The sequence below is a fragment of the Canis lupus genome, chromosome 18 (genome assembly GCF_003254725.2).
Source record: "Canis lupus dingo isolate Sandy chromosome 18, ASM325472v2, whole genome shotgun sequence".
Lineage (NCBI taxonomy): Eukaryota > Metazoa > Chordata > Mammalia > Carnivora > Canidae > Canis > Canis lupus.
Genome location: NC_064260.1, coordinates 27,240,750 through 27,248,789, shown reverse-complemented (window position 1 = coordinate 27,248,789; position 8,040 = coordinate 27,240,750).

Here is an 8,040-nt window from a genome sequence, read left to right as displayed (position 1 = left end):
AGACAGGTCACGTACTTGTCTGGACTGTGACAGAGACAGATCAAGAATCCCAATGGGCAAGGAGGGGGCCGGCCTCTCTGATACCTAAGATGCATTCCTACCTGAATCGTTTGTGTGCCATCGCTGGAGAGAGACTTTGGATCAAGGCCGACCTGCATTTGTATTCTAGATCTGCAGTTTCCTTCCTCAGTTTATGTTTCCTGATCTGTCAAAATAGGGATAATAATGAAAAGAACAAAAAAAAAAAGAAGAAGAAGAAGAAGAACTGTTAGACACATGATAGCACATTAAATTGTTAGCACAGTGTCTGGCACATATTGAGAGTTGCGGGGCCGGGGGGTGGGGAAGGTAGCTATTATTAAATGAAACCAAAATGTTCATTAGTAGCTTTGTAGAGTTTATTAGTGCTTAAGGTAATAGAAGCAGAAACGGCCCATTGAATAAAGCTCGGTAAAACACAGCAATGAAATTTTTATTTTGTCTAATAGAACTATTTTAAGTTTCCCCCTTCCTTTCAGGAGCACACCAAGTGGAGCATAAGTCACCCTGGCCATGCGCTAGGTCAGAGGCTGCTACGGCTTGCCACGAGCACCATCCCTAGTACTTTCCAGGCTCAGGGCAAGAACACAGGTGGAGGCCTACATACAACACACCTCGATGTTAACGAGTTAGAAGCCAGGCTGACAGCCTGCTAAATAAAACATATTGCAGCTTCCTGCATTACCAAATACCTTCACAAAACCGTGGAAGCATAGGTTTGAATTTAGACTTCTGGAACTCCTGAGAATCACATGCTAGGAACAGCATGGGAAGGCCTGGCCCGGGCCTTCAGCCCTGTCCCAGGGCCTCCCCCTCTTCCAACCCACCTGAGCTTTGTGCTGCACGATGAGGGCATCATGTACACCGGGTTTGCCCCTGTGAGTTTCATCCAAATTCCTCACAAAGAGCCAGTCCTTGACTACGCCTGGGACAAAAGGATGCACATAGGGGACCTTCAGGAAGGTGAACCCAGGAAAGAGCACCAAGCTGCACCTGAAAATGATTAGAAGGACTTTGTTTCCAGAGAACTCCAGCATCCCAGGCCCCCTGGGATCTCGGCCCCGTGGTCTCATTTCCTACAGGGAGTGGTGCAACCAGAGGAAAGAGAGTCCTCAGACTCTGTGTAAAAGGCTCAGCCCAGAGCAGGGCCCCCTCTTGCTCAGGTCCTAAAAGCAGTACTTTTCCTTTTTCTTGCTGTGCGATTGCATACCATAGACTCCCAGGGCTCCGGTATGGCTACCTAAGGAATGCAGAAGGAGCGAAAGCATGCCATTTCTAGGCTTGGTCTTTACGAAGATTTTCATGAAATCCTCCCATTCCCTCTCTTCATTCACCAGCCGATCAGACGCAGAGGACCGGAAGAGCATCCCGCAGTCCAGGGAATGGCCTAGTCACTAGTCACTAGAAGGAGCTTGAGTCTCCAAGCATCGGCAGCAATACTCCTCTCGGTATTGAATAAAGGGTTTTTGTGTTGAGCCATCATGAGTGTGTGTGTCCGTGTCAGTAGTGGGCGTACTCGGCCCCACATACCCACCGTCCTTGAGATTGTGGATTCGTTCTGGAACGATCCTTGATTCATTCTGGATGCGTTTCTTACCTGAAGGCTCCTATATGCTTCTAATTCCGTATCCCTTCAATAAAGAAACAAAAGGACTTTCAGCTTGAGGGAGAAGATAGGTGAATGAATAAACAGAAACACACAAAATGAATTCATTAACAATGAAGTATCCAGATGCTTCTCCTGATAGGCAAATAAATGCCAGATTCAAACATACATTAGTCAAAATTAAAAAAAAAAAAAGGAGCTGTTTAGCCTTATGCTCAAAATATTCCCTTCCTATGTTTTTCCTATTTTCAGATGAATAGTTGACTATCGTGACACAAAGCGTAACATGGATGCAACCCCTGTTTTCAGGTAGTTGTCCTGATTAGTTCTCTTTATACTTCCCCTTCTCCCTATCCATGTGGTTGACAAGGGAGCAGCCACGACTTTCCAGGATGACGGACTTGGAGAGGATTTCTGGACAATGGGGAGACACAGACACTCTAGGTTGATTGGGTCAAGCACAAGTCTTCCCTAAAAATTTGAACTGAAAGGAATGGGAGAGTCTCCGTGCGGCTGAGTGGGAAGACCGTAAAGCTCACCACGTTTGATGGCAGGTGCATCCCGCCAGGTGCACCGGGACGCCTGGTAAGAAAGGGAAATGAAAACAAGAACGTGTGTGCCAAGAGAAGCAGAGATCAAAGACCCAGAGGAGGATTTCTATGGGTCCCTATTATTTTAGAGTCCTTGGCTTCTGTCTGTTTTTGATGCCCATTGTCATCCCTAACCTCTACGTCCATGAAAACGATTTATTACTTTTATAGAAAAGCCTAAATACATGGACTCTATGTTACCAGCCATCATTAGAGACCCCCAAACAGAGGCAAAAAGTATGAGGCATCTCAAGGGGCAATACCCCAGATTCTGTATTCCTTTATTTTCCATACCCATCTTGACCACAAACCTTCATGTCACCTTGAAATCATTCAAAGCGCTCAGCTCCTTTTGTCAAAGACAAGAAAGGCATGCAGTCCATCTTTGAAGTCATGCTGCCTTTACCATTAGGGAAAAAAAAAAGTGCATCTACTAAAGATTTTTTTTTTCAACAGAGCAACACAATAAAAGAGTAAGTGTCTTTGTAGTGAAAAATAATATAGAAAGATAATTAAATCTCAGGGGCATTTTTTTGGGGGGGGGTCTAATGCAGTTTTTCTCAGGAAGAAAAACAAGCATCAAGGCTGCCCCCAAAGACACGCCAACCTGCCACTGCCACTAACATGAAGTTGAGAAATGAAAAAAAATTCTGCGCTTGATTCGTTCTTTCCTTTCAAGAAAAAGAGGCTAAATATTCATCGGGGAGGCAGAGTGGAAGAAAAACACCTCTGCTGTAACTTTCAAGGGGTTGAAATGCTTGTTCTCACTACCAAAGCTGTTCATTTTTATGAAGATGGTTGCTAAGAAGCTAGTCAATTTGCCTGAATATTTTTGAATGTTTGTGAAATGCAGGAGTGGCACCGCTGGCGAGCACGCTTATGGGCGGGCTGACCGAGGGGTCGGTGCGGCCAGAGTGAGGCCCACGGCCGAGCTCCCGAGGGACAAACGGACGATGAGGGGTGCTGCGGACTCTACGTGTCGGCCGGGGTGCAGGCCCAGACAGAGGGAGGACGTGCTCTTGGTATTTGAGGACAGTCTGCGTGTTCACTCTCGGGGTTTCCAAAATACGTTCGTGAGCATTCTTTGGCAATTCCGAGATGTCCTCTCCTTTTTCTTGGATGAAATAAATGAAATAAATGGCATTTATTTATTTATTATTATTTATTATATTATATTTATTATATTATTTATTATTATATTAATAAATAAATAAATAAATTGTTTATTTTTTTAATAAATGACAATTATTTATTTCTCCTTGAGGCTGGAGGGCAAGTGGCCTGGCGAGCGTGTCCCCATGTCGTCCGTCCGCTGCGGCTGTGCAACTCCACCTCGACTGTCATTTTCTTCCTCTCATACATTCTTACCCATTATTTTTTAAAGACAATGGTCATCATTCTACCTTCATAGGGACGATGATTTTTAAAGAGCAGGACAAAATCGTCTAAGACCAACGGTGCAACAGATAGAGCAAAACAAAACAAAAGCTTTCCGCAAAACGCAAAGACGAGTTCACCGATTCCCCCTAATTGTCCCTTTTGATTGTCTTTGTCTCTCTTTTTGCTCCTTTTTATCATCCATATCCCCCGTCATCCTCACGGTGAGAAAAGGGACACGTGTGATCACGCAATGTATGATTAGGGAGTATTACTGGCGGGGTTCTCTGCGAGGAGGACTCTGAGGAGTCTCTCACTTAGGAGGTTTGGGGCGTCAGGGGTGCTCAGCCGGCCAAGCGTCTGCCTTGAGCTCAGGGCGTGACCCTGGGGTCCCGGGATGGAGCCCCACATTGGTCTCCCTGTAGGGAGCCTGCTTCTCCCTCTTCTCCTTGTTCCTGCTCTTTCCCCACCTCTGTCACTATCTCCGTCTCTCTTGAACAAATAAATAAAACCTTTAAAAGGAAATCAATAGAATGTAGGAGGCTCTTTGAGGAGTGGGCCTGGGACAACCCAGAAGGGAAGGAACAGAGCCCAACAGGAGGAGCCACCAGCGCAGTGGTGGCCACAGAGGCCTCTCGGGAGGCCTGCAGCTGAGTGGCCCTGCAGAGCTGCTGGAGGGGTCTGAGGGTCAGGCTCCTGGCCTGTCCTGTGTGGAGCAGTCACGGACAACGGCAGCCCGGGAGGGGGCCCTGGGGACAAGGCACCGTGGGTCCCTTCGGTGGAGGCCATAGGTGACATGGGCCAACAGTCAAGGTTCTCTGCCAGCCGTGACTCTCAGTAGCTGGGGAAAATGGGCCATGGCTCCCGAAGGGAGATCTGGGCAGGATCCATTTCTCCCCTGTGCAGAAAGGGGCCACCCGAGGCACCACAGGGAGCCAGGACCTGTTACCTCCTCATTACCTGGCCTGCTCGACACCGGAGAGGATGCCTCGCCAGCACGGGACCATCTGCTGGAGACTCCAACTGGGCACGGCTGGGCCACCAGGCACAGGGCCACCAAGGGGTGGCGGAAGGCCAGGAAATGTGGGGCCAGGGCCCAGGGAGAGGATGGGGGCGGATGCTAATGAGGTCTGCAGGGATAGCAGCGGGGCCTGCGTGTGGCTGCACCTGTGAGAGCAGAGCCAGTTTCAAGCACGCAGGTGGGAGCAGGCCCGGGTGCCACGGACTAGGAGGCAGAAGCTACGGTGACCTAGAGGCCGTTGTGCACCCGGGGAAGGCAGACTGACAGAGTGACTTACTTGAATGCCAGGTTGAAAACACTAAACATCATTCAAAAAAGCAAAAAAAAAAAAAAAAAAAGCAGAGCTATATACCTCATTATGGATGTTGGACTTTTAAGAAAAAAATGAGCCTTGTGCAGGTGTGGAGAATAAATAAATGGTAGATGAGACTGTGAATCACATATTCTTAGAGACAAATAATAAGCATGAATCGAAAAACTATGCAAAAAAAAAACCATAATGACATAAATATAGTAACTTCCGAAAATCATAGATTTTTGAAAGAAAACATACAGGGTCATTTTAGGGGTAGTTGCTGGGTCAGGGGAGGTGGATAGGGTAATTTGGGGCTTTAAGATATAGCGATATTGGTAAATAACAGGAAATACACGTAGCGTCGTCTTCTGCATCTTCTTCTTCTTCTTCTTTTTTTTTTTTTCTTTAATTTCCTACCACTTACTAGTTGTGTGCTCTTGGGTGATCTTTAGGCGTCTTAGTTTCCCCATCGACCTTAGAGGCCTGACACTGTGATAAATGAGGAAACGGACAGAAGTCCCTTCAGCCAGTGAGCAGAGCAAGAGCTCATCAGTAACTGTTAATTCATTATTAAATATTATTCATCTTGCAGAGAATGAGGGTTTCGCTTTCCTCATCTTCTCTCTCCTACGCTGAAAAAGCGTCAAGTCAAAGCCACCCAGAAGGTAAAATTGCCCTCTTGAAATTATTCTCCGTGCCCTCGACGCACGTTGGCCTCCCCTCACCCAAAACTTACTTATTAAATGGCCACTCTCTGCCAGGCATGGGCTTCCTCAAGGTGAATTTAATTCAAAAATCACTAAATGAAATTTTCTTGAGTTTGTTTTGTTTCTCTGTAAACTCCCACACCGGGTTTCGGCCTGCAGGAGCAGCAGAAAGATAGCCTTGGGGGCTCTGTGAGTGGGGCCCAGCCCAGACATCAAAGGATATTATGAATGTGTAAAATTGCCTTTGGCAAATACTATTTACAGACCCTCTGGCACAGTTATGCTGAAATGATAAGAAATGTCACTGCAGCCTACTGCACTGAATAATAAACATTTCCTGCCTTCGATATCAACTACCCACTTACCCAGAACCTGGAATGACTTGCAATCACAATAAAGGAAGAAGGCAATGGTTTCCATTTTCTTCTCATTAATATGCTGCAATTCTTCCTATTAATTAAGTCGGTAGTATAGCCAGGAGTAGAACCTAGTGAGATTATCTATATTATGCACTTGAAATATAGTTTATCCATTTTAATTAAATAAGTTCTAAATATAACCACTTTTAATTCTTCTACACCCTAAAATTAATTAAAAATGAAATTAGTTAACATTTCTCTGTGACATCATTAAAAAATTGTTCGTATAAAAATGCAAATATCTCATAGTGTGCTGCATGTTTACTTGTAGCCTTCTGTGATGTTGATGAGCAGAGGATTACAGTTTTGCGTGAATATGAACCTCTGCCCAAGAATTTTTTGTTCCCCCGCACCGGAATTGCTCTCCACATCTAGCCATCTCTCTTCTCTGTCCCATCTTGGTGTGTTCCAGTCTATGGCTTTGGAATTACATTAAATATCCTCTTCTTGGTTGTGTTGTTTCACAGACTTTGTTAGGATGATATGAAGACATTATCTCTATTCTTTACTTCCTCACACAGCATATATTTAAGGCTCTCTCTGTGTACCAGAAAATACTAAAAAAAATGTCTAGAACATCATCTCAGTTCGATACCTGTCCTTCAGTGGAGGAAATGGGACAAAAGAAAAAGGTGAATATAAAAAATAATAGTTGTTGACCTCTATGAAGCACTCCACAGAGATGATCTTACGTTTTCCCTTGAGCTAACCCATTTTTATCGTCCGTACCTAAAAGGACAAGAAGCTGAGACTTAGGTCTTATGCTCTTTATCACCATGCTCATGGACTCACCATCGTGCACCAGCTGGATGATTCTTTCAATGTTGAATTGATCAGAACACAGTCACATCTACAGATGCAGCCTTTGAGATCCCATCTGAGTCCTCTGGCATTCTTCTCCAAGTCTCTATTTTTAGCCCCAGTAAAATTCCGCACGATGGTTAAAAAAATAATAATAATAATTATCTCAAATTATGAAGTTGTTTTTCTAATCACAAAGAGCTTCATAAAAAAACAGGGAGATGATGATACCAATCAAATACACCCTGGTTGAGTGCTTCCTCTCTGCCAAGTTATATTGGCAGACACACACTGGAGAACTGGGCAAGGCCTATCCTTTCAAGGGATTTATGGTTTAGGAGGTGAAACAAAACATGACTATGTGAAAGGTGGGATAATTAAAAAAAAAAAAAAAAAAAGATTCGATTGAGGGGATCCCTGGGTGGCACAGCGGTTTGGCGCCTGCCTTTGGCCCAGGGCGCGATCCTGGAGTCCCGGGATCAAGTCCCACATCAGGCTCCCAGCATGGAGCCTGCTTCTCCTTCCTCCTGTGTCTCTGCCTCTTTCTCTCTTCTGTCTATCATAAATCAATCAATCAATCAATCTTAAAAAAAAAAGATTCGATTGAGAACAATATTCTTAAGTCCCAACGCGTTTTATGACTCCGTCTCTGTAGGTGTACACTGTCACTTCTGCTTTTACTTATCAAAAGCCAGTCACCAGCCCCAAAAGAGCGCAGGCTCTACTTCTTAAACTGGAGATATCAAATAAATGATTAACCCCTCAACAGCAAGACAATTCTTTAAAACCCCTGGTGCTCCTATGCAAGGAAAAGCTTGGATGACCAGGTGTGGTTTTTCTCTTACTACCTGTAGGTTGAAGCAAGGTTTACTTTTACAGTAAAAAAGCAGAAGAGTAGCAGGGACTCTTGTCATGTGGGGTCAGAGAGGGCTGCCTTCCTCACCACCCGGCGGATTGGGCTGAAGTGAGATGCTCTAGGTCTGTGTGAGGCAAAGGGGCATATTGATAACACCTGCTTCATAGGCTTGTGGGGTGGATGAAAGATGGAACATCAAGCACCTGACCCGGGCTCTGCAGATGTGTATGTCCAATCCAATCCATGGATTGGATGTTAGCCACCATCCAATCCATGTTAGCCAATCCGTGTTAGCCACCATCATTTTTATTTGCTGACTTACTACAGTG